The sequence below is a fragment of the Apis mellifera genome, linkage group LG13 (assembly GCF_003254395.2).
Source record: "Apis mellifera strain DH4 linkage group LG13, Amel_HAv3.1, whole genome shotgun sequence".
In the NCBI taxonomy this organism is placed as follows: domain Eukaryota; kingdom Metazoa; phylum Arthropoda; class Insecta; order Hymenoptera; family Apidae; genus Apis; species Apis mellifera.
In genome coordinates this window covers 5764273-5790795 of record NC_037650.1, presented here as the reverse complement: position 1 = coordinate 5790795, position 26523 = coordinate 5764273, and the positions used below count along the sequence as shown (strand labels likewise).

At 41.7% G+C, this 26523-nt stretch overlaps 1 long non-coding RNA gene across 3 annotated transcripts in view; it reads right to left on the bottom strand.

Moving 5' to 3' along the window:
• Nucleotides 1-26523, bottom strand: part of LOC113219215 — a 33735-nt gene that overhangs the window by 5768 nt on the left and 1444 nt on the right. Inside the window, exons 2-3 of one of the 3 annotated variants that reach the window (XR_003306002.1) lie at nucleotides 25887-25888; nucleotides 23266-23655 (exon numbers count right to left, since the gene is read on the bottom strand). The exons of 1 other annotated variant lie outside the window; for it this stretch is intronic. This is a non-coding gene — a long non-coding RNA (uncharacterized LOC113219215). Of the gene's footprint in view, nucleotides 1-23265; nucleotides 23656-24081; nucleotides 26494-26523 lie in introns of those variants that run through there. One more of the 3 variants, XR_003306001.1, reaches the window with a different exon arrangement.

Sequence of the window (26523 nt, the reverse complement as noted above, 5' to 3'; positions counted from 1 at the left end):
CGATACGAAGAAGAAGCGAAATAATGAATTCGCGCCAATGAACGAAGGTGAAATTGATTTCCTTTTTCTTTTCTTTTTTTTCCCCCTCCTCTCCCTTTACTGTTCCTACGTTGCGATTCAAAACAGAGCTCGACTCGAGAGCAAATAACCCTGAAAAATCCGATAGCCGGCGGCCAGGGAAAATAGACGACGCGCACCACCGAGAAGAAAACTGCGACCGTGCAAAATCTATTTATGTATAACCGATACTTCGACCAAACGATTACTCGCGCCCCGTGCAGACACGATTGATGCAAAGATGGGGCTACGTTACGATCGTCCACCCTTGAAAAATGCTTGCCGGAGGAGGGAGAATATCGCGACGTTCTCGAAGAGCGTGGCGCGATCAGATATCAAAGGATCATCGTTTCGAAATGACGGGAATAAATCTGCCTTTCCTCCCTTAATTCTCGTTGGAGAAACGTTACGAATTTACTTTCTCGTTCGGTTTAATAATGCATAAAGGAGAAGGAGGGGGGAAGGGAGGAAGATATCGCGCGTAAATCATTCGAAACGTTTCATCGACGGTAAAATTAATTCGACGTTCTCCGCGTTGTTCCCTCAACCTCCTATTTCTATTATCCTTCGTCTTCTGGATCACTATGTCGAAAAGAGTTTACTTTGGAGAAGGGATGCAAGGGCTGGTTAAATCAGGAATCTCTGGAATTATATATATATATATACTTCGTTCCAGGTTGAAACTAGAATTAAGATCGGAAGAGAGGAATTCCGTGGAAGATCGAGGGAAGAATTTTCGGGACACGCAGGATCGAACAAAAGAATGGTTCTTTCGCTCTTTGCGCTCGTTTTCGTGGCGGTAAAACTTAATTACCTCGTTAAAAAGGTAACGTGTACAGAGATTTCTTACCGAAACGTCTTTTGAACCGAGCTTTTTCCCCGACAACTCGTCGGGAACAATCCGAGGAAATCCGTAAATGGTCGAAACCATTGTCCCGTGACCGAGATTAAAACAGTCGCCAGTTTTCAATGGAATGAGAGTGAATAAAGTGGACAAAAAGCTCGACGTGCATGTCCGGTAAATGCACAATCTCGTTTCTGGTTGCTTCAATTTCTATCAAATTTATCGGAAAGGTTAAGTAATATTCCATTTCTTCTTTTTCTTCTTCTTCTTCTTCTTCTTCTTCTTTATGTACGTAAAGCATCGTCGAATTGATGCGTATCGACGTGAAATATTTGAACATCGGTCAAGTGCTAGTACATTTTCCACTCTTATCCACGAGCTTTTTCGCGAGCACGCGTCAGCGTTCGCAAAATAGCGGGGGATTTGGTAAATCACATGCGTGAGCTTTCGTCGGTTGTTTGCTCGAGCTCTCGCGAATCACGCGTGAACTTTTCGCCGCATTTGCACACTCACACTTGTTTACTCTGTGCGCTTTCGCAAGCTCCGAGCGTACGCTCGCGCATGACTTTTGCTTTTTCGAGTTTCAACGAGTTTCCATTCTCCGCAAAATGATGCGCAACATTCCGTGTTATTCGTGGCCGAGCTTTCGCTCGCCATTTTAACGTGACTCGACTGAAATAAAATCTCGAGGCAGAAAGTCCTCTGACAAGCTGGCAGACAAACGGCAAGATCTCCGGATTAATCAAGAGGAAGAAAATATGAGACGAGTAAAAATTTTTCCATATGAATAAGAGATATAATACATATGAATTGAAAAGTTGATTTCAATTCAGAAGAGAGCTAATTACGGCTCTATTAAACGAATCAATCGAATGTAATTTACATGATAATAAAATTCCGAGCAGATCCGTCAAATCGAATTCTCGAAACAACCGAGGCGAATTAAAAGGAAAAAGTTCTTCGATTTCCCCCCCTCTTGATTAAAATTCGATCAACCTGCCGAATTTAACATGTTAATTCATTCCGACGAAGGAATCGAATTTATCCCGCCAAGAAAGATCCGCTTTTATTCGACTCGAGAGGGAAGGAGAATCGTGTCTTCCGTTTAAAAGGCGGGAGGAAAGTGAGAATTGTTTACGAACAAAGACAAGGCAACTGATTGAACAGCGACGCCATCGAGCAAGTCTCTAAACAAACCGGACCGTCAGATAGTGTCAGATCTGAACAAAGACACACGCCGGATGCGGACACGTTAACCAGGACAACCTGTTCCCGATCTGTTCTCGCAATTCCAAGCCGGCTTCGTCCAACCTCATCTTTCTTTCGTCACGAATATTCTTTCCGCGTTAACACGCAAAATTCTTTAATCGATTAGTCCCGAAAAATTATCATTCTTTTCTCGTTCGTTATTTTGCCGATTGTTGTTGCGACATCGATTTTTTGAGGGCAAATTAGTATTGGAAATGAGATATTGAAGAAGAATGTATTTAGAAGATTGAATAATTTCACAAAGGGAGTTTCATAAAGCGAGTATAGTCAGATCAGATGAATTGAACGGAAAATTTTGCCCGAGCCGCGCAAATTAATACGAAAATATTATCGCAGCTTTGCAAATAATCGTTCGAATAATATTACTCCATACGTATTCGTTCGTGTTCGGGGAAAATTTTCTTCGAGCGAAAATTCACGAGCGAAAAAAACGTGAATATGAAATGAATAAAAGTAAAAAAAGAAAATAATAATAATAGAAGATAAAAAGAAATTCTTACGATACGATCTTTCCCCCAAATTTCCAAAAGGCTCTTATAAAACACTTGATCGCCAGATATCCGGCCAACTATTAGTATCGTTATACGTGTGCCGTAACGTAGGCTGACCCAGAAAGGAAACGTTAATTCGAAATTTAATAGAACCAGATGCTCTCTGGCCGATGTTTACCCGGTTATTTATTAGCCGCCATTATCTAGAAATTACTCGGTGCCTACGTCATCCGAGGCCCAAATTGCGAAAACGGTTCCAGAAAGTAAACACGGTATAAAGGATAGTCTAGCGGCGCCAGGACAATTTCCTTCTTGCCCCTTCAATCACCAAGGCATAGGCTTAATGGCCGATTCCCGTCCCTGTATACGCCTGTCTATACCACTAACCGATACCTACACCTACACCCTTTCCCGCCGACACCCTTTCCTGTTCGATCCCTCTACCATCCACGTGATACATACACATCTAAACATCGCGTGTATACGTGTGTATACGTGTGTACCATCCCCCGTCGCGTGGGAGTGTTTGTATGTACGTCACGGGCGACACTGGGGGCGAGACAAAATGAAATTTCAGTCGGACGATGAATGTCCGCCGCGGAGCTTGCACCAGCCCTGTGTTTCCTGGGGGCCCAGGCAAGAGCCAATTTGCATGGAGGATTTAATTGAAAAATGCGACAACCTGGCCCGAGATTAAGCCCCCGGAAAACCGTGGAAAAATTCCAAATCCCTCCTCCCTTCGTCGCGAAATTGAGCCGTTCCCCGAGTCAACGACAAATTTATGCCGGGGAAATTCCTCGGGATCGGGGGAATCTTTCATCTCTCGGAATGGAACACGTGGGGAGGATCCATTCCTATCTCCGTTCGACGAGTAAACTTTCTTCCATTCTCCCATGCCTCCCATAGTTTTTCTAACTGATCGATTAAAAGAGAATCGTTTGCGGCGAGGGAGGATGAGGAAAGAGAAAGAGAGAGAGAGAAATGAGTCGGGCGCAAACACTCGACTCGACGTTGGGAAATAAAGCGTAGAATTTTCCCGGGACGAGCCGTGGAATCTTAATGACTCGTGGAATCCCGACACAGTCGGAAGAATTTAATATCGGCCGAGATCGCTAAACATTCTACATATCGCGAGGAATATCAACCAACCTTCCTTTCCCTCCTCTTCACAGATCGATCAACGAAAGATCAGCAGATCAGAGTCCAAACTTTCGACAACGTGCAACAACACGTGGAAATAAAAAATTTACGTCTTCTTACGTCTCCTAAGAGATTACGATTCAATCATTTCGAATGATAAAGCACGAAATCGATCCAGAATAAAAAAGAAGAAAAAGGAACTGAAACTGTTGGTTGGCCGAAATCCACTTCCGAAACTGTAATCAATTCGCTTCTTCGAATTCTTCTCCTCGACTTTCCTTTTTCTCCCGTCTCTAGTTACACCGGATCCGGAAACGAAATCCGGGATAACCATAGATGGCGGAAAGTATTTGGCAATATCGGTGAACAACGTCTCGCGGTTGGAACTTCTTTTCTCGAAAGAGAAAAAGAGAGAGAGAGACAGGAAATGTCTTGGAAGCGCTTTCAATTCCAAGGATTAATGCGCGGCATTGGCATCGAGAAAATCATATTCGAACGCAACCCTCTTCTTCTTCTCTGATTGATAAATTAATATTCGCTCGCGAAGTCGAGCGAAGAACGAAGAGGAAGCCGAGGGATCGAACATTTTCCTCCTTTTTCATTTTTTCCCGCCAGCACTTTCGCGGATGAACTCGATTCACTGCGCAGATTCACCAATTCGTCTCTCACTCCCTTGCAGGGAAGAAGAGGAGGGAGATTTGCAAGCGGGAGATAGTTGATAGAACGAGGGTTCGAGGGACACGAAAGAGAAAAATTGTGCTTTTAAGGTAAACGAGAAATATAGTCGGTCGCGAGTTAGGACATTGTCTCTCTCTCTCTCTTTTTATCTTAGATAAGATAGAAGATTCTTCCTTTTCCCTTTTTACGCGTTTTTAAATTCCTTCTTAATCGTTCCGCAATTGCGCCATCTTTGAATGCTGAGTGTTAATTGAAAGATGTGATATCTCGAAGGAAGATATATATATTAACAATATTTTTAAAAGAAAAACTCTAAAAGATAGCCCTATTTCGTTTTTTGTAGTAATTTACGACAGGAGTTGAATAGAAAAGAAATTTTACGAATGATACAATGTGTTTTACAATGGTGTTGCTATATTATTTAGAAAATTTGAAATCTTTGAATATTGATCAAAGATTGCACTGTTTGATTACAGAGTGGAGATAACGTTCATGAAGGATCCGGCTAACGATCTGCAGGAAGAAAAGGGATACCTTCTAAGAGGACATTCGCTTCAGAACGATCCAGAAGAAACGAAGGAAGAAGTAGCGTAAAATCAAAAATTTCAAAAATAATATTTGTAATACTATCTGTATCTATCTGTAATAAAATTAATGAATGTGATACAAAAATAGAAACTTTTTCTTTTCTTGACCTACCTACTACATTTTCCTTACACCAGCTTCTTCTCATAAATAAGAATCACAAAGAAGAATATGCATCCCTTTATTGCGAGATTACATCGAAAGTATAAATCTCGTACGCGTACGTGAATTGGAATGATTTCGCGATGATTTGTATCCGTTTATCGAGAGACGAGAAAATTAACTAGCGAAGAAAGAATAATAATTCTCGGGATCGAAGTGAAGTATTTTACTCGTACATTGGCGAAGCTAAAACTTCAAACGTTTCTCAAGATATAGAAAACTCGCTCGAAATCGAGTGACAAGCGTGGAGGGAAAAAAAAAAAAAATCGGACTCTTAAGAGAGGCAAACGAGGGATGATGATCTCGCGGCTGCTCGTTCAGTAGAGACGACTGTCTCCCTCGATATTCTTCCAGTTTTCCATCCATTCCCCATTCCCCTTCGCTTCCTCTTCCCCTTCTCTCTCTCTCTTTCTCTCTCTCTCTCGTCTTTTATATACTTTTACACAAAGTCACGTTGTCGCGCCTCTACAATAACAGAGATAAAATTTTTTTACGCGTCGACACTTTTCACTCGCCCCCGTTAACAATTATCTCTCGCTTCGAATATTCGTTAGATGAAACAATCGGGAGCTGCGATGAACCTTGCTTCGGAGAAAAAATCTGGTAAAAATTCTCGCAAATACCAGAGACCACTCCATCTGTTGATTTCCATTGGAATTTTAATTTCAAGGATAACAGCGTGCCGTTACGGGTTTTTAAAAGAATTATGAAAATCGTTGAAAAAACACACGTTCCATTCTATCGTTTCTATCGTGGAAACGATTCGCGCTCTTACTTAAGAGACATTACACGTAAGGTAATTATCGCGTAGAAAATTTCTTGCGTCGTTTGAATCGAAAAAGAAATAGAGAGAGAGAGAGAGAAGAAAAGAAATAAGGATTAATAAGAAAATCGAAGAGATCGAAAAAAGTTTCTCGCGAATGGGAAATATATTCCCTTCTTATAGTTTATACACATAACTTCGAACTTGGTGATAAAAAGTTGATCGAGAGAAGAGGAAAAAGATTAATCACGCGAGCGAACGAAGATGAACGAAGGTGAACGACGAAAGAGATTGGCGTGAGGCTTAGCTTTATAAATTTCTGTCGTGTTTTAATCCCTCTGTAAGCCGTCCAGTTGTGTCAGAGCTTTCGCTAAATTAAGGGATTTCCGTACAATTTCAAAGCGTGCACCCTTACAATCTATATATACATATATACATATATACATATATATATATTCTCGCAATATTCTCAAGTCTCGATACGCCTACTACTCGTCTATGTGTACATCGCGATATATTCGACTCGATCGTTTGTAAACGGATTTCGGATTTGTATTCGGATAATAATGGATGATGGTCCTCCAAAGATGCTTTTAACCTAATTTTCTACAAATTGTTTGCAGCTAGATTGTTACGTCTATATACGATATTTTATACGATAAATAGTGATTAGTACAACCACAAGTGCAAGTTAATTAATTCATGAGTGGTTGGAGAGAAATATTCGAAGGGTAAATAACAAGGGCGTGGATGGGGGAACTTTTAAAAAAATTCTTAATGAAGCAACATTGCGAAAAGCAACGATCCAGTAACGAATCGTGAAACCTGTTATAAGTTGTAAGTTGAAAAGTTGTCTGGAGAGAAAAAAAAAAAAAAAAAAAAAAGAAGAAGAAAAGAAGAAGACTTACGAAACAAAAATCATATTTTTTTAAATTCATTTCAAACGCAAAAATGGAGGAGGATTAATTATCCAGAACTTGAAAATTTGTTTTCTAAAAAGCTTATTAATTTTTTTCGGTTCGATATCGAAAAAAAATACAAAAATACACATCGCGCGACGAAAAAGCTTTTATTTCTCATTTAACGCTCGACTCTTACGAGCCCGCGCACGCATCGCGGCAAATTTATTTTAATCCTCGGATTATTGATAACGAAGTTTGCCCAATTTATGTCCACGATATAGCGCGATTAAACGAATGTGACAAAATGTTTGTCACGCGTGCCGAGCAGAAATTGATATTGCTATATAAAAAAAAAAAAAAAAAAAAGAATAAAAAAAAAAAGAAATAAAAAATAGAAAAAAAAAAAAACGAGAAAACACGACGAGTTACACGCGATACTCCGCCATTCGGCTTACTGTCGAGCAATAAAATCAATCGAAAATTCCGGCGACTCGAGCCAAATTCTATCTTTCGTTTTTTCCATCGATACGCGGGGGGACAATGGGACAAAAGAAAGAATGACATTTTCGTCAGAAAAAAAAAAAAGGAAAAATGGAGTCTCCGTTCGATGCCATCTCCATTTTTTAAGAGAAAAAAAAAAAAAAAAAGGGACGCGATGAAAAATTGGAATACACTTCGAAATACGCGCGATAAAACAATGGGGAGGGGAGGGGAGGACTACGAAAAGGGTTATTCATTGTCGAGGATGAAAAATTCTCCTCGTGGAACACGCTCGCGGCGTGTATCCCAGACACATATCTAATCCTCGTCGCTATCACAGCGACGTCTTAACCCGGACGGAAAAAGACTAACCGGCGAACTTCAACCGGATGAAAGTTTAAACGAGAGCGACCCAATTCCAGAGGCGTTCTTGCTGGCCGTTTCAACCCCCGTGCACGAATAACAACGAGTTTCGCCATTAAGCTCTCGACACCGGGTACAAACGATGATCGCCCGGAGGGTTGTTTCGCCGCTAGTAAAAAAAACTACGGGGAAGACACGGCAATAAGACGAGGAAGAGGGGAGAGAAGGGGGGAGGAGTGAGAGAGAAGGAGGAAAAGTTGAACAAGTTCCAAAGGGCAAAAAGTAACGGGATCTTCGGTATCTTTCGAAGACGATAACCGGATCCCTGGCAACGGTTCTTCGGTTCAATCTAAAGAATATCTAAAGAGCTAGCGTGGAACGAGAGAGAGAGAGAGAGTTTGTAAAATTATTCCTTGTATCAAATGAATTCTGTAATGAATTTCTGAACGAAACAAGTTCGAAAGAAATATATATATATATATATATATAGATATCGAAATTTCGGATGGAATTTTATCGTTCAAAAGTGAAACAGAGAAGATTCATTATTCATTTACGATCCGAGGCACGAGAGGAAAGTTTCGGAACAGAGACGCGTAGGTTTTTCGAAATGCGGGGGAAGAAAAAAAAGAAAAGGAAGAAAAAAAAGAAGGAAAGAGGAGCCAGGTTAAACAGCGGAAGAAAAAGGGAGAGGAAGAAAGGATGGAAAGTGTACTTCGCATTCCCGGAGCGTGCCTCTCTAAACTAAAAGGAGGTAAACACGCGCTCTTGTGCTTAGTAGAGCAAAAGCAGCATTCTACAGTACGAGTTTAATGCTTCCGCAAGCTATGCGTAGTGAGGGAGAAATGGAAAACCCGCGTAAAACTTACGCTCATCCCTTCTGTTTCTCTCGTCCTCTTCGTTTTCTTTCTCCTAGTTACGAATTTAACCCTTTCCAATATCCCCTTTCACCATCTCCTCGATCGACATTGTCCTAACCTCCTCTTCAACCCTCCAAAACTCTCATAATTAGTCGATCAAGCGGCGTAATAAGTGCAATCTACAAAGTATATTTCCTGTTTAAGCCGCCACTGCCTCTTCCCCTCCCCTCTCTCTCTTTTTCTACGTATCTCCATCAACCTTTCTTCTTTCATAATAGCAAGCAACGAGTTGGCGCGAAATTACATTCCTCCCCCAATCTCGCTAATACCTTTATCGCTCACCTTTATCGTCCGTTTGCACTCCACCTTTCCCCCTTCATCCAGTTGCCAACAGTCGAAACACACCACGCACACCGTCACACCTTCTCCACCATTAGAGTGAATCACAAGGATCCAACAAGGATCAAAGGATCACCAACGATTTCTCGTATTTTTTAAAGGGTTCTTTCTAAATAAAAAGGCGAACAATTTCCAAAAATTATCTTCTCCCATAGATGTAATTGTGCTATCACCAACGATTGGTACACGAATTTCTTTCGAGCAAATGTTGATTGCACCATCCTCCCCTATCTATTTGCCTGATGGTTAAACATACCCGCCGGAACTGCCCTTTCTAGGCGACCCCCTTTTCCTTCCCTTTCTCTCCTCCTCTTTCGACCACCTTCCCTACCTCCTCCCTTCCCCTCCCACTCTCTCTCGTCACTTCGACCAGCGTGGTTTAATTACGACACTTTAATTACGCTACGACCGTGAACCCGACTCTCCACCCGTTTGTGGCCGGCCGGTGTAAAATTGGTATCTCTTCCTGATATACCGTTGGCAAGGATGCTTAGCCCCGATCTTCCAAGTGGTCGTTGGCTAATGCAAAGGAGAGAAGCTTTCAAGGGAAAAGACGTGGAGGAGCATCGCGCCGAGTCTGGACGGTCCGTTTGATGTTGTAATTGCCGTGTCGCGGATTTTACTTAAGTCCGATAATTGGCCACTGTCGGCCTTTCTTTGAAGAGTAGCGGTCCACGAGTGCCGTGTTTTGAACCACTTCTTAAAAACGCGAAAACCTCCGAATACCGAGGGGGCAGAAGCATCCTCAGAATTGTCTATTTCGCGTCCAAAGTGGGTGAAAGACCCTCGTCGAGGGGTATAATTTTTAGCGAGTAGCGGGGCTACTAATTATCAAGTTTTCTTTATTTCTCTTTCTCCTGCTTGGGAAAAGAAAAAGAAAAAAAAAAGCAATCTCGAGCGTAAGTTTCAAAATTTCATAAACGCACGGTATCCAAAGCAAAATCACGAACGAGAAAATAGTACGGTTTTATATATATATATAAGTCGAAAAATATATAAATGGCCAAGGATGATTTAAGAAATAAACGAGGGAAATAAAAGAGAAAGATTAAATTGAATCGCGAAAATAAAGCTTTCAAAGACGATATATATATATATACACACATACACACACAAATATATCTTTGAATTCATCTGAACACACACGCACGCGCGCGAGCGCATTCACCGCGTGCCGCTTTTCTTATCCGTAATAACATCGCTCGAGAAAAGACACTTTGCTTTCCAACATTCAATTTCATCTCGCATACCTAGTGCTTCCTCGCCAATTACCATGAACCTCTCCGGCTTTCCTATTATTTTTTTCTTCCTCCTCGACGAGTTCCACCCTCTACAACTTTCGCGCGCCGCCTTTCTTTCGTCAACCGAAATAATATTTTCACGGCGGAGGAGGGGAGACGACTCTCGCGATACGTGGGAAAAATCGTGTCTCTCCGTCCAGCCGATATCGACGCGATATCGGCTGATATTCAACGACTGTTGCCGATCTCCGCCGATCATGGAGGGTTAATGAACCGATAACGAATAACCGGTAATTACGTAACGTAATTGAAGCGACCGAAGAGCATCAATTAATTTGACCCCTTGGCTGCTTTCTAGAGCGATGTTAAACGAGGGTGCTCCAACACCTCCCGCTCGATGCTAATGAGTTATTCGAAACGACCGCGCGAACGCATGTGGTAACGAGGGTTTGTGCTCTACTCCCTCGATTAACGGAAATTCTCCAAGTTTCCTCATTAAAGAGGCCCGCGTCTTTTTATCGAGGGGAAAACTAATGGGTATCGATGATATCCCGTTTCGACGAGAGGAGAATTTATTTACGGATCGCGCGGGGCGAATTAGTAACTATTTTTAACGGGATCCTAAATTTACGAAATATCAATCGAGGATCGTCCTGAAATATTTCTCGATTCGTGTCGGATCTCGAGAATATCGAAGAGCAAGGAAAGGATTGCGAACAAAATTATTTCACCGTTGTTGTCAAAAATTTTTCCAAAATGTTGTAGTAAAGTACGTGGAAAGATTAATTATTCTTTGTTTCAATTCAAACTACGATTATTTTATTTTATCTTTTTTCTTTTTTGAAACGGAGTATCCAAGTCTGAGAATTGTATAACTCGGAATACACGACGACAAATGTAAAAACATATACGAAACGGATTATTTCTTGCGGAAATGAATCTCTCGTCACTTCATCCGTATAATGAAATCCGTGAGGGGATAATCTGTGGCCCGTTTAAATGATAAACACGTAAACACGCGTTACTTATTCCAACGAGAGGAGAGTTGGCGCCAGTATGAACGCTATTAATTGCATAACGCAATTTCGAACAGAGGTAGCCGTGGGGCGGGCGAAAATGATTCTATATTGAAATCTATTGTTGCTCGTTTACGTTTCAACGTTGCCCAACAAGGGTCAGTTTCCCCCTTTCCCCGAATATTTACCCAAAATATAATTATACCACCCGTTATTACGCGCGTGAATAATAATAATGGAATAATCGGATTTTTCGTGTAAAGGGAAAGAAGCTTCTCTGTACTTTCTCTATACTTGTCTGAAATTCTTCCTCGTTGCGATGCACTCTGCGCTTCGCATAGTTGCATTCTCTTTAGCATTCCTCCCCGGTCGAATATCCTCTTCGAAAATATGCATCCCCTCGTGTCTGCGCGAAACTACTCCGCACGCGTCGAGCGATATTTTCCAAAGGAAACGAGCGATTTCTTTTTTTTCCTTTTTTTTTCTTTTTCCCCTCGAAGAAACGGGAAAAAAGACAAGGACAAAGACACAAGTGGATCGATCAGAGGCGGTGGAGTGGAATTTCCAAAACGATTGGGACATTTCGAAAACAAGGGGATGCTTCGGAGAAACAACTTCGTATATCGAATTTACCAGCAAACCAGACGAATCCATGATTTCGAACGACGAAGGGATGGGCCAAACGTCGGATGGATTCAAATTTCGTCCGATTTATTTGCGAAACGTTACCGCGCGTGGTTGGAAAGCACGGTCGGCTCGGTACGTCGCGTACATCTTGTTGCGCCTCCTGATTGCGAGCGTACGCTTCAAATAGGGCGGAAAGAGAGGCTTTGCCATCTTCGCTTCACGAGCAATTTCATTTCCACCCGTGGAAAATGTATGCAAATCATCCCTCTCGCCAACCGTGGCGAAAGAGCCAAGGCACCGCCCGTGATAACGAATTCGCGGGATTATCCGATTTCCTTGGGACAAGAAGCTGCTAACACGGGCTCGCCTGCCTGTTCTCGCGTCGTGAAAAGTCGTGAAAAGTCGCGGCCGGTCACGATTCGTCGCCCACTTTCCAAGATCGATTGGATCGAATATCGAAGTGGGCCTAAACCACCGGCTAATTCTGCATGATTTTCCGCTCGAACGTGCTCCCAAAGCAAGAGGATTTTGATCTCGCCACCGTTATCTGGCGAGAGGTCGAAGATTAAGCGAGAGTATCTCTGGGAACGGACCTTCTACCGGCGAAAGATGAATCTGGACAAATATCCCCTTTGGATTGAGATGAATTGCGTTTGTATTGAGAACAAGATCGACGGGAAGGTGACTGGATGCTGGGGACGAATTGTGGGCTGCGAATTCCCCCCATTTTTATCCTCGAGATTTGATAAATCGTAGAGGAACTAGCGATGAAAAATGTTGAAGTTAAAGATCACGGGGAGGAAGGAAGAAGAAGGGGTAAAACAATCGTCTTAAACGGATATAAAATATTTATAGAGAAATATTGAAAGTGGAGTGGAATGGAAGGATCGATCGAATCTTGAGCTTCTTAAAGAAAAATTGCTCTTGATTAATTAGTTTCTTCAATTTTTATTCCCCTCCCTCGTTCTTTTGTTTTGCAAAAATATGCAGCTCTCGAAATATAAAAAGTCGCTCGACTTTTCCCATTGAAAACTCTTCAAACGATTGCGAACAGCAACAGCAATCGAATATTTAAAAAAGTGGCTATTTTTTTTTTTTGTTTGTTTTCTTGATTACTTAATCGCTTGGCGCCTCGTAAATTTTCATTAGAAATCTCACTCTCGAGCCCGTCCCCGTATCCCTTTATTTAGGTCGTATTTCAAAGCAAAGCGCGGGGGCGCTCGAAGATCACGATCGTACACCGTGACGTCATAAGCCGTAGGTATGCTTCTGACAGGTATGGAAATACAGGCGATGGCCTGCAAATTGCTTCTTCCACTTTAAAACCGGCCGTTTTACGCTTGATGCTGGTGACGTTCGACCACCGTCTCTGGTGCGGTTCCCGCTGTGCCCGCGACCCCTTTCGATTTTTAATCGCGACTCGCGAACATTATCCTATACTCTGCTCGACGAGAAATATCTAAAAAGAATCCAACGCGTCCGATCTAATTTTCTAAACCTTTTAAAATCGTGAAAATTAAATTTCGAAAAAACGCGTTTCTTTAAATGCCTCCGTTTCCGTTCCAATTTTCCACCTATTTAAGGTTTAAAGTCTCTCGAGGTAGTAGAAATTTCGAGTGGAAACGATCATTCCTCAATCCCGATCGTGAAAAGTGTTTTAGGATCTATCCAGAAACGCGTGACGTGGGAGTCGGAATAAATAAATAAATAAGCGAGCGGGGAGAGAGATCGTGGCATTAAAACGGATGCTCCTTGATGGAGATGGAATAAAAAAGGATAGCTCTCTCTCTCTCTTTCTCTCTCTCTCTTTCTCCATCACGGGAGAGAATTTCTCGGGAGGAAACGTAACGTGGAAAAATCTCGGAATAAGTCAAACTATCACTCATGAATTTTATTTTCCACGCCAAACGGCCACGGTGTCGCTCCACTTCCCTCCCATGGCTCGCTCTTACATCCCTTTCTCCAAGAGAATCGCATTTGCATAACATAAATGTACGCCTCGAAGGGAACGAGAGCAAAGTAACGTGGAGAGGGAGGGAGGGAGGTATCGTGAAGAGGGGTCGGGCAAACAGACAAAACGGACACCAAGCGAGAGGCTTCTGCACGGTAAATCTTTGGATACGTTTCTCTCTACGGTATTTTGCATTCGTCTTTTATTTCACCGTACTTTTTTTTTTTATTTTTTTTTTAAATTGTCGCATACTTTCAACCTCGCGAACGCTCGAATCTCATCCGATGCTCGAGTTTTAAGCCGTCGACGAATTATTTTTCAAACTTCCTCCCCCCCAGATGCGCGACCCTCGCCTTCTATTTAAGCCGAGAGTATTGAAACTGTATATCTTTTTATCCCTTTTCTTCTTCTTCTTCTTCTTCTTTTTCTTTCTTTTTTTTCCTCCTGAAGCTTAGCGACACTTTATGATATCGAGAGTGAAGAGAAAATACGATGAGAACAATTTTCTTCCCGTCGAGTAATCCCTGATAATGCTAGTTTGTGTCTTATCGAGCGATTTCAAAAATACGCGCGGGACCGGATTTATGCGACTGGAAACTGGAAAAATATTTAAATTTCTCGTATATATATATATATATATATATATATATATATATATATATCAGAGATCGTTTCATAAATTTTGAAGGACGAGGAAATAATTGTAATTAATGTAAAAAAAAAAAAAAAAAAATGGAAAATCACTTTTCCCGTTCTACTTTTAAGGGAACGATAATTTCGAGATCAGTGCAGAATCATTATGATATAGAGAAGAAAGGAAAATATATATTTTTTAATTTAAACGTGTCCGAAAATTTTTCACCGGAAATGGCCAGCGAACGAAATATTCTTGGCGGTTCGTATAAAATGCATTAAATTTGTATCGTACCGCTTTATTTCAATTCGGGGGAATAAAAAATGGTTGTAATTTCTGGTAACGAGACCGGTACGGAATGTAATATCGGGCCGAAAAATTTTCACCCGATATATCAATCGTTTGCGAAACTTTTCTGCGAAAAACTGATGAACATCATTGGTACTCGAGAAACGGTATATGCGTTATTAATAACTCGTTACCACTCGTTACGCGAGAAACTGATTGTAGAAATAAAATAAAAAAAAAAAAAAAAAAAAAAAAGGAATGACGAGTTAAGCTGTTGGAAAATCGCAATGAAAAGCTCTTTAAAAGGGGCTTCTAAAGTTGAAATTATCTACGAGACTCTTTGGCTGTTCGAAAAACGACGAACAATGTTACTATTATCGCTGCTCTTTTCGAGAAGGGGAGAGGGAAAGAAGTGAAAACCGAAAGAGGGAAATAGAAGATGGCAAATACGTTTAAAAATTTGCCCGGGAAATTGCTCGAGATTTCTTATCTCTACCGCAAAGATTTCTTCTTTTTTTTTTTTTTTCAACGATACCTTTCCTACGTGAAATCACGGATCACATTTATCGTTCATTCGCGTCGCGCATAAAACGGGAATATTAAAAAATTATCCGGGATCGTGACTCATCGGTGAAACGTGACGTAATTTGGAAAAAAACATTACGATCCGCGGCTCATCCGCGGATTGTTTTCTGAATTTTAAATCCTTCCCAATATATTATTAATATTCGTATCGCGATATAAAAACCGATTTAACAGACCGATTTATTTCACTTATGCGCTCGAAAAGCACGGCGGCGCGGAAAGGATTTGATAAAAAGCGGTGACAAAAGTGAAAAATAAAGTGAAAGAAAAGGGGAGAAAAAAAAGAGTCGCGCAGTCTTTGTAACAGCTACATCCTGGATATTTAAAAAATTCAATTTTTCGCGATAAGAACGAATTATGAATCGGGGAGGGTTCGTTATGAAATGTCATTTTCAACGCGGAAACTCTCTCTCTCTCTCTCTCTCTCTCTTTCCCTTCCGCATTATAATAAAAGCATGAGCGGGAAGTGGCGTGCACATGTTCATTAAAATTCAAACGTGCAATAATAAAGTATCTTAATTAAACAAAACAGACGTCATAAAATATATTTATTCACGCTCTGACCGTGGATAATACTCGACTAATTGGATAGAAAGTTTACGTGTAAAGTATTGAACGTGAAATATAAGCAGGGAGGAAGAAAACTTATCGTTAACAGATTTCATTTCGAATGACGAAGCGCAGATAGAAAAATCTTTTCTAAAAAGTTTTCTTTCCCCGATAAAAAAATTCCTCGTCGATATTAATTTTCTTCGATTCTATCGTTATTCCCGAGATCCTCTGGAATAATTGTTGAGAGTTGTATTTATCATCTCCTCAACTTGTACACACCGCTCAATTTCGGTGATCCGTCTTGCAGATTCGATAAACATTCCTGAAATCTATCGCTGTTTCGGTTGAGACGTGTTCATTTGCAAACCCCCTTCATCAAACAGCCCCGACCTTAATGCCGATTGATCACCACTTCTTGTTCACCACGTCACGCTTCCTCTGTCGGGCGCAAACTTCGAAAAGTTCAAGGTACATAGATCCCGTAGACCGTAAGACGGGAGAGATAGTTGAACGCGGTATAACTCAGGAACAATTTCCACCAGGCGACAACCAAGCCGAACTCCACTTTTCGATTCGACCCTCGTACGGACCGTTCATTAGATCTTTCGTGTACGTTTTAAGGGGGAGAGGGAGGATGACGGGGATTACGTAAAACTCGGTGGAAACACTTTCTTCTTGCAGGGCTGACTATGAAAAAAAAAAAAAAACGAACCTGTTTAACCAGAGATCGTTAACGTTGTTACGACAACGATCAAACGGGGGACGAAGTTAAAAATCCAAACCAATTTATCGATCGATGGAATTCCAATGAATGGAATGGAATGGAATGGAAATTATATCAAATAAAGGATATAAATTATAACGAATGAAGAGTAATTGGAAGGACGAGCGTAAAATGATTCTGAATTCATTCGATTCAGATCCTTCGATGTTGCGCTCGTTACGAGAGAAGGAGAGTAACTCCATTTTCTTATTCCGTTATTCTCGTTTATATAAAAGTAATATAACTTCCTCCTAACGACTTTTATTTCCAGACATCTTTACGGTCTGAGGTCAGCCAGTTATGGCGCCCCAAGAACCTCTTATGAAGAAATCGTCGTTTGCAGAAATTTTTATACCCCCTTTAGGTAACAGCCTTTTTTTGCTATCACCGTCTCGAGCGTATACGAGTGTATACGAATATCGAAGAAAATTGTCCGAAAAGGAACAATGTTGCTTTGGACTCCTCCTTTCGATCTTCAAAAATCGAACACGACATATATATATATATATACCAATGATTGCAACGGCACTCACAATAAATAGCAAATATGTGAAACGATTATTGGCAACGGGAAAATTTACACGGGCACACCGTTAGTTTCGAGTGGATGAACATCACCAGTCAAAATGACGCCACTGTTCTCCGTTATACATTCAGTTATAAACGAGCTATACGACCTGGAACTAACACGACCGCAAATTTGTACGAGTTGGAACGAGCTAGTCGCCTTCGGACGACTTCGTGTTTAGGAATCGAGGGTGTAATTAATAATAAACCCGAAGAGATCTTTTCTCCATCCTCCCTCCCTTCTCTCCTCCTTCCTTCGTGCGAAATCTCACGGATAAAGAAGTGACGTTGAAAATGAAGTAACGCAACGTAAAGTAAGTGGTTTAGTCCGAGGATCTGTATCAAATATATTACAGAAACGAAAAACGCGCAAGACTTCGGTGTTATATGCGTTCGGGAATAATTAGAGGAAACACGTTTCACAACGCGTGTTTCTGAGCGGAAGTACAGAGAGAGAGAAAGGGAGAGAGGGGGAGAGAGTTTGACCCAGCCAGGGGATCGTTCATTAGTCGCGGGGTTGCACGTGGCCGCGAACTTGCAGAAATTACAATGACTTTTATGGCTTGCTGCCGACCAAAATTTCTCGCATCAATTTCGAACGTTCCCAGCTGTGTTTGGCCAACAAACGTAGTTTCGAAACGTAGCTGCGAAAGAGATGGGTGCTCTATTCTGCGGAAATTGTAAAGAGCCCTCCCCCTCTTCCCTTCCTCTCTCCTGTCTGTATCACGATACAAGGAATTATACTACGGTTCTCAACTCGTGAAAGGGATTCACGAATATCGGGAGCGAGAGAGAAGATTTTGAGGAGATTGTAACTATAATTTTATAATATATATATATATATATATCGTGGCGTACGCGTCTCTTTATTATGATTAGATAATTTAATTATTCAAGCGAGGAAAGGTAATTTTACTGTGTTATTCAAGTATGATGTATCTATCTATCTAAGAATAGACGGTTATACAATTTTATTGGAGGTCTGTAATTTAATCAATGGATTACATGCGGGGGGAGGAGGGTGGAGGAAGGGGGGAGGGGAATAGAGTATTGATCACATTGTACGAGATGATAGAAACGAGGGAAGAAGAACTCGGTTTACATCCATCTCTTGCCTACACGGAGGAAAAACAAACAGGTTTTCGCGAAAGCGGAGTGTTTTTTGCGACGTGCTTCAACATTGTTTATACGTTCCTATTACCGTATCTTTCGGTTCAGAATACTGATAACTTGCTTTTTCCATAAATATCTCTACGTAAATTTTAGTCATATACATCTATATATACATATATATATATATATATATAGTTGCATGGAAAGTATGAAATTCTTTCTCCTTTTTTCTTTACGTTCACGTATGAATGACAAAACGGTGATAAAAGAAGAAAAAAATGTTACTTGAAAAGGAAGATATACGCGTCTTAAAGAGATATTAATCTTAAAGATATTCGATATATAATTTATCAAGGTTATTTATATAACGCGAAATAATGGAAGACGCCATACGTAAAACGTAAAAAAAAGAATAACAAAAGGAGAGGAATCTATGATTCATTCATTCCTAACGTGTCGCTGCGGATAAGCCACGGCGCGTCCTTGGTTACATCTCGAGAATCGGGTATCGATTGCTTCTCTCGCACGCCGATGAAAAACGAGGGAAAGGAAAGAAAACACGGTGGAGCCCGTGTGCTCCCTGTGTCCAAGCAAGACAAACATGTTGCCACCAACTTTCAACCTTCCTTCCTCTGTATATACTCTAACTACACGATCTCGCACGATTCCCTTTTACGATTCCCTTCGAAACGTTTCACGGACATTGCCAAAACGTTGCCAACCCCGTTTCAATCCCATTCAAATTCACCCCCCATTCCCCTAACCGCATCCCTTTCCCTCTTTTACATCGTACGAAAATTTCGCGTTATTCTACTCGCTCAATTATCACCCTAAAGCACTCGCAAAGAGTGGCGCAGAAAATATGAAAAGAGGAGGATAAAAATGATCGTCGCTCGACTCACCGTTCCGCAGAGGTCCGCGTAACGAAGGGGTTGTCGAAGGACGAGAAGTCGATCCGTTCAACGACGATTGTTGACGATCGCAGGTCAAAGCACCGCTCGGCGAATCAGCTGATCGATGAATGACAATCTGCGATGATCCTTTCTCTCTCTTTCTCTCTCTCTCTCTCTCTACACTCCCTGGCGGAGACGATTCTCCACCGAACACGAAACCCTCGCCGAACGAAGGTGCGCGGACGACTGACTGCCGCGGCCGTCACGGTGGGGTGTAGCTGTGCGCTGATTCTCCACGGCTTCCCCACTTTCAGCCCCCGTTCTCAATCCCTCCTTGTCGCGCCACTCCAACCCCTTCCCTTCCTCTTCTCTCCCCGATCTCACTCTTCCTCTTTCTCCCACGATACCCGTCCAATCGGCCTCTCTCCGTTTTTTCTTCACCCTTTGCGCCGTTTCGTCTTCATCTTCTTCTTCGTCTTGTTCCCGTCTTCTCTTCCTCCTGACGACGACGTTTCTTCCTTCGTTTTCTTCTCAGTTTTTTTTTTCTTTCTTTTTCCATCGACCTCTTTCCCTTCTTCTTCTTCTTCTTCTTCCTTCAAACGCGTCCACCGCTTTTTGTTAATTTATCGCGACATTTTTTCGTCGATGGCCAAGTTTCTTATTCTTCTTTTTTTCTTTTCTTTTCTTTTCTCTGGATTACGAATCGTGATTATCGACCCTCCCCTTGTCTTTTTTCTCAACGATCCAACTATATTTGATTTCGGATTCCCCGTACCATTTCCTTCCCTCCCAGAAAACCAATCTCCCTTACAGGTTTCTTCTTCGGCTACAGAGTTTATCCCTATACCGTCTAACTCTTTCCACCCCTCTGTCTCCTATCTTCTTATCCACGTTTATTACCCCTTTCCACAATTTTCTCCACGATTTTCGCCCCTCTCCTATATTTTTCCTTACTCCAACTCCCTCTTCTCCATCCTCTTCGCCAAGCTTCCCCCTCTACCGAATAAAGCATCATCTCTCCCTATTGTCCTTAAGTTATCCCTTGTCTTTCTTTTTCCCACGCACATCTCTCGTTTCTGTTGCATCATACACACTCAATATCGCTCCAGACTTTTTCTTCTTCTTCAACGCTCTGTCTTCTCTACAGACCCTAGCCTCGAACAAAGAGACGCAAATACCAACACGCTCGTCCACGAGGTTTAACGTTTGGAGACGAAAAAATGGAAAAGAAGATACAGAAACGAAGTGTAATCGAGCTACAGAAGAACAGAGAGAGAGAGAGAGGGTGCAAATAAGTCAGAAGGAGGGGAAAGAAGACGAAGGGATGCGCCCCAAGGTGGAAGAACATCGGCGATTTATTGGATCTTAGAGATCAGCGATCACCTATATACCAGGAGGAAAGTTCGTTCGGTAAAATTCGAGACGAGATACTTCGGTCGTTTTTCCGTCTTGGTGGGAAAAGAGGAACGTGGCAAGACGAAAAAGAGGTAGCGGGCTTTGAAACGGTGAAAGGGGGAAAAGCACAATGAGAAATCAACTGTTTCTGTTTGTCCAGATTGATTCCAAGCTTGGTTTCGAGTATCGATGCACGTTTAAACTCTTTAGATAGGTTTGAAATCCATTGAATTTTGATTTTTGTATTATTTAAGAAATAATCCATCCTCTATCTTGTAATTTCTTTACAATATCCCATCAAGAAATTATATTCAATTTTATTACACGGAAATATAAGAATGGAATATCGATACGTTCAAGATACATAGTTTTGATTAAAATAAAAAAGAAGATTGTAAAACAATATCGTTATTGCAAAAAAAAAAAAAACTTCCGTCTCCCGAGGATTTTATAATAAAAATCCTCGTCCGAAATTGGAACGAAAATGAATTCCGCTAAATAAAATCGGAATATTCGCCTTCCAAAGTAAAACTGTCACGCGAAGAAAAATCATCGAAGGGGTATAAAATTTAACGACGCATTAAGGGAAACGCGTTTTCGAATAAATATCTCGAATAATATTCTCCAAAGTAAACGAATCGCGATAGAGAACGAAGAAGAGAACTTTCCCCCATAAACCGAGTATCATCAAGTATCTAAAATCGTACCAATATATACCTTCTATCCTTTCTATCAACAACCCTCCCTATATACAGCCTACGCGCAACTACCACCACCAGCTTTCAATTTGCCCAGAAAATAATTTACACTTTGGAGCGTAGAAACGGGGGAGGGAGGGGACTCCGCGGGGAAATTTATCGCGAATATGCATGCGCCATTTATGAATATGAATTATACGGGGCAAATTACTATGCATCGCGAACGAAGAAAGTTCACTTGTCGTGGGCCAGGAACCAGGAGATAGAGGAGATCCCTTCGCATCCACACTTTCCTCCTCGAGACACGCGCTTGTACACCGCCTCGAAAACTTTCCCCAAAAGTGCGTTGAACCGTCGCGACGCGACATCTCTCTCGACACGTACCTACCCTCCCAACCCCTGCACGAACCATCCTCCCTTGGATCGATCCCTTCGCCCCTCGCGAGGTTTTCACCACGAGACGAGACCGGATACGTTGCAACAAACCCCCGTTTTCCACGCGTATGAAGATCACGTAGATCGTAACGAAGCGGGAGGCAGGGCAGGGATCCGCGCCGAATGCCATAACTTTGAGGGGGGGCTCGAGTCTCGTGACAGGCGCGTTAGCGATGATTTAGCGTGCGGCACAACCCCGGAGGAACCGTGCTCGGCCACCGTGACGCGCAGCCAGGAAGGAATATCCAGTCGGAAATATCCGGCGAGGTTGGATGCGCTGGATGGCGCGGAACGGAGGGATGGGGGAGGACGAGAGAGGGGTTCGCCTCGTTTCTGCCGCGGTTCGACACGTGGGGAACGTGAGGGTGGACGGGGGTGGCAATCCCCGTTTAATATAAACGGAACAAAGGTTTGATCGCGCGGCCGTGAAGATGGAATACTTTTAATTTCTGGGTCACTCGTCGTCGCTGCGACCAGCTGTCGGCTGTGATTTAGCGGGAAATGGGAATTAGCCGGTGGAGAGAAATATTTGAAACGACGAATCGTCGGATAAACTTGGAAAGAGAAAATCCGATTGTTACGTTCCCTCTTTTTATATTTTTTTGAATCTCTCTTTCTTTTCTTTCTTTCTTTCTTTCTTTTTTTTTTTAATTTTCCTCCTCGCAAATTTGAGAGTCGTTCGATCGTCAACGAGAGTTTATTTCGCATGCACACGTCGTCGTCGTCGTCGTCGTTGTTGTTGTTGTTGTTGCGTCAAATTTGCACTTCGTTTCATCGACTCTCTCTTCAATCCTAATTGCAATTTGTTCCCGTTAACTGGATTTTCACGTGAATGCGCAACGGTATTGGGAGCAAAGTTGCGCATAGCGAAATGGAAACACGTGTTAAATGGTAACGTATAACACGATCGTTGCTCCATTATAAAATGTATTAATCGGTGCTCGATCTATATAATTTGAACCTGGATTATCGCCGGAATTCATGATTCCAGTGCGATTCTCTGCACCGGATATTTAAGGCGAATAATCGCATATATTTTACGGCGCGACAACAGCCCCGCGGAAAATTGATATTTTTCCCGCTCCGAGAAACGACTTTTTCATTCTTGGGCAATGCATGAATATTTCCTGCTTCCTTCGAATCGACTAAAGGGATAAACGTGTGCGTGTACATATTTGCCCGGAAAATTTAGGCTGAATAATTGGGCGCGGGATAAGGAAAGAAAAGAAAAGGAAAAAAAAAAAGGAAAAAGGAAAAAGGAAAAAAAGTAGATCAACTAGAGAGAGGATGGGGAGCACGTTCAAAAATAGAGCGGTCCGCTATCTTGGTCCACTCATCTCGCCGGTTTCGTGTCACTGTCCTCGTAATTTATTCATACACCGTACACCCGTCCATCGTCTTGCTCCGGTCCATTCTGTGACGTCACGTTGACCCTTAAACCTGCTCCGACGACCACTCGCTCGATCCAAGATTCGCAATTTCCTTTCCGCGCGACCAGAGAATTCGCGCTAGAATTTAATACGAAGCTTTATCAAAGTTTCAACGCTCAATGGTGGAGAAAAAGAAAAAAAAAAAAATAGAACGAGCATATCGTTCGAGGAAATGGAATTTTATTTCTCTTTTTTTCTCTCTCTTTAAATACTCTCTCTCCGGAATAATTTTTAAGAGGAAGGATATCGTTGTTCTTTTACGAATTATTATCTTTCCATTTATTTATTTTTTCTTTTTTTTCGATCGAACTTTTCCATTTGATTTCGCTCGTAACTCTATCCCTTCTATCCTCGTACGTATTTTATCCTCTGTTACGAATAAACTTTGCTTCCCGTATCATTTTACACGTTCAATTTTAATTTATATATAATAAAATCCAAATTTCACGTACAAATACATACATGTATATATATCTGAAATGAAAAATTGAAAGGTTCGATCAAAGAGCGATACATTATGCAAATCTGTGCAGGAACGCGTGACGATGTTTCATTCGGCCGATCATCGGATTCGCGAGATACGTACGGTAAAACGTACCAATCAACGCTGCGGAGCGTGCTCGTCCGATGGAATTAATTTATCTGCAATTAGAGGGAAATTTCAGGGCGAAAGGGGGTCGTTATCGAAATAAAACGACGTGCCGTAAGCACAACACGTGGACACAATGGGTCCGTAATGAAACGATCCTGTAATTCCTATCCTATCCTATGGGTCGACGAGAGAAGGGAGGGGAGGGGAGGGAAAAAGGAAGGGAAAAAATATATTTTCGCTGCCTCGGTAATCGGGAAAGTATCGTTGCCAAGTCTGGGCAACGAAACGATGGAACTTGTTCCGTGTTCTTTTTTTTTTTTTCTCCTCCTCTTCCCTCCCCCCACGTGTTATTCGAGAAACGACCGATATTGATTACAGATTTTGCGTTTTCCTTCGTCTTGATGACACGTTTTTTTCAATACGTTCGTGACGAATGCCCGTTTTCGAATGGAACGTCGGAGATGGATCGCGACGCTCGAAGCAATATTGCGCGAATCCGAAAGAGACGTTAGATTTATGATCCGTGACCGCTTACAAGGTTTTTTCGAAAAATTCTTTTTCGTCTGAGAGGGGGGGAAAAGAGGGGAGGCGAATATCCAAATCGTCGAAGATTTTAGAAATCGAAATCATTATCATTTTATGTTGATGAAGTTTCGTGGCAAAGTTTTCGGGATTGATCCGCGCGTTCGGATCTCGTCCAAAGGAAGGAAGGAAGGAAGGAAGGAGAGAGAAATATATTTCTGCCCGTTTAATTGAACGTACCGTCAGGCTCCAATGCAAATTTCGCCCAAGTTAGACGAGAAAGTAATGAAATCGCAAATTATATGCGGAACAACGTGAAAGTTTGGCTAACTGGAATTAGGCGAGCGTTTCTCTTTTACTCGTCGAACGAGTTCATCTGTTCTTCCTCTCTCTCTCTCTCTCTCTCTCTCTCTCTCTCTCTCTCTCTCTCTCTTGAAAGTACAGTACGCATTAAAAATCGTCGCGGACGATTCATTTCCCCTTTCACTATTTTTCTTCGCCCGAAAATTAATTACTCAATTGGATACGTAAAGAAGAAGAAAAATTTATTACTCCGTATAATATAATTCTATTCTCGTTCGGCGAGCAACTCGTCGTCGACTGAATTATATCGAAACACGAATGTTTCTATACACCGAATGTTTATATACGCCGCGATTAAGAAAATGAATACGAGTCGTCGATTAATGTTTCGATTCGTTCCGTTCGTGTTTATAAACGATTTACGATATCTTTTCCTTCGAACGAGAACAGAAATAACAAACGAGCGAATATTCGGGGATACAAAAGAAACGAGCGTGGGTCTCGAAAAAAAGAAAAAGAAAAAAAAATATCGACGAGATTTCTCGTTTCGAAAAAAAAGAAAAAAAAAAAAAGAAGAGGAAAGAAAGAAAGAAAAAAAAGAACCATTTGCTCGATACTCCGATGGGATGTAATAATACCGTGGACCGTGTGGAAAAACGCGATACAGATGGAATGTGATATTCGATGGGAATGTCTGGGAAGACGGTGGAGAGAAGAAAAATATAAAATACGCCCCTACGTCAATATTGATTTATTAGGATGGAGGAAGAGTCTTTGGGAACCTCAACTTTCCTCGCCAATCACCAAACGTCCCTTGAATACCGTCAAACAGTTGATGATAAATGACTGAATTGATACAGGGCTGATCTCGTCCTGTTTGAAAAATTTCGAGAATAATGTCTCGCGACTTCGGTCCGATACTCGACCGAAACGATCGATAATCTGAGGCGATACGTCGTCTTAAAAGAAAAAAAGAAGAAAAAGAAAAAAAGAAAGGATGGAAAAATAAATATAGTTACAAATAATTTGCAACGATTTATCGAAGGATTGGATACGTCGTTTGGAAAGAAGAAAAAGAGAGACAGAGGACGAGAAAGGGAGGAGGACGACGGCGAAAAAGGAATGATCGGTTGAAAAACGAAATCGTTAAAAGAGGAACGAAAGAAAGATCGAATTTAACCTGAGAAATATCCCGATGTCCACGTTTATCGTTTCCTTAGATTGTGCACCGTGGTTTATCCCGGCGACTGGACTCGTAAACTCACACATTGACTCTCTCTCTCTCCACATCTCCACCGGAGATGGAAGAAATCGAAGGGCGCCATGCTGTAATTTCCGGTACGTCCAGTCGTAGCTGGATTGAAAAACAAGAAAGGAAAGAATTCTATCGGGGGAGAGGGGGGGTAACAAATTCCAGATTGTTTCGCCCTTCGTCACCCTGATTGCTCCATTATTTCTTCGATCTCGTTTCCTCTTCTTCTAAGCTTCTGAGAAATTTATATTGTCGTAAGGGATCAAAAAAAGAAAAAGAAAAAAAAAAGCTGTAAATTTTAGCTCTTGGTAATTTATATTTTATATACGATCACTCCGAGATGATAAGATAGCGTTAAACGCGTTCTCATATTCGCGGGATGAGATCACGGGATTAAAAAACTGTGAACGAAGTGAGCAAAATTAAAACAACTCGAGATTTATATATCGCGACGCGATTAAATATCCTCCCGGCCAGAAATTACCATTCGAAAATCGTGGAAAGTTGTTTGCCATCCAGATCCAGGCCGCAATTAGATTTTCGCGTATCCTTTCGTACGAGTACATTCGAAACTTGCACGTGGCTGTTTCCAGCGTCACGTTGCAGCGGACTAATTAGCGTCGCGCCACGCTGCCTTTGATCCCTGTAAATTGATAATGGCACCGTATCACCC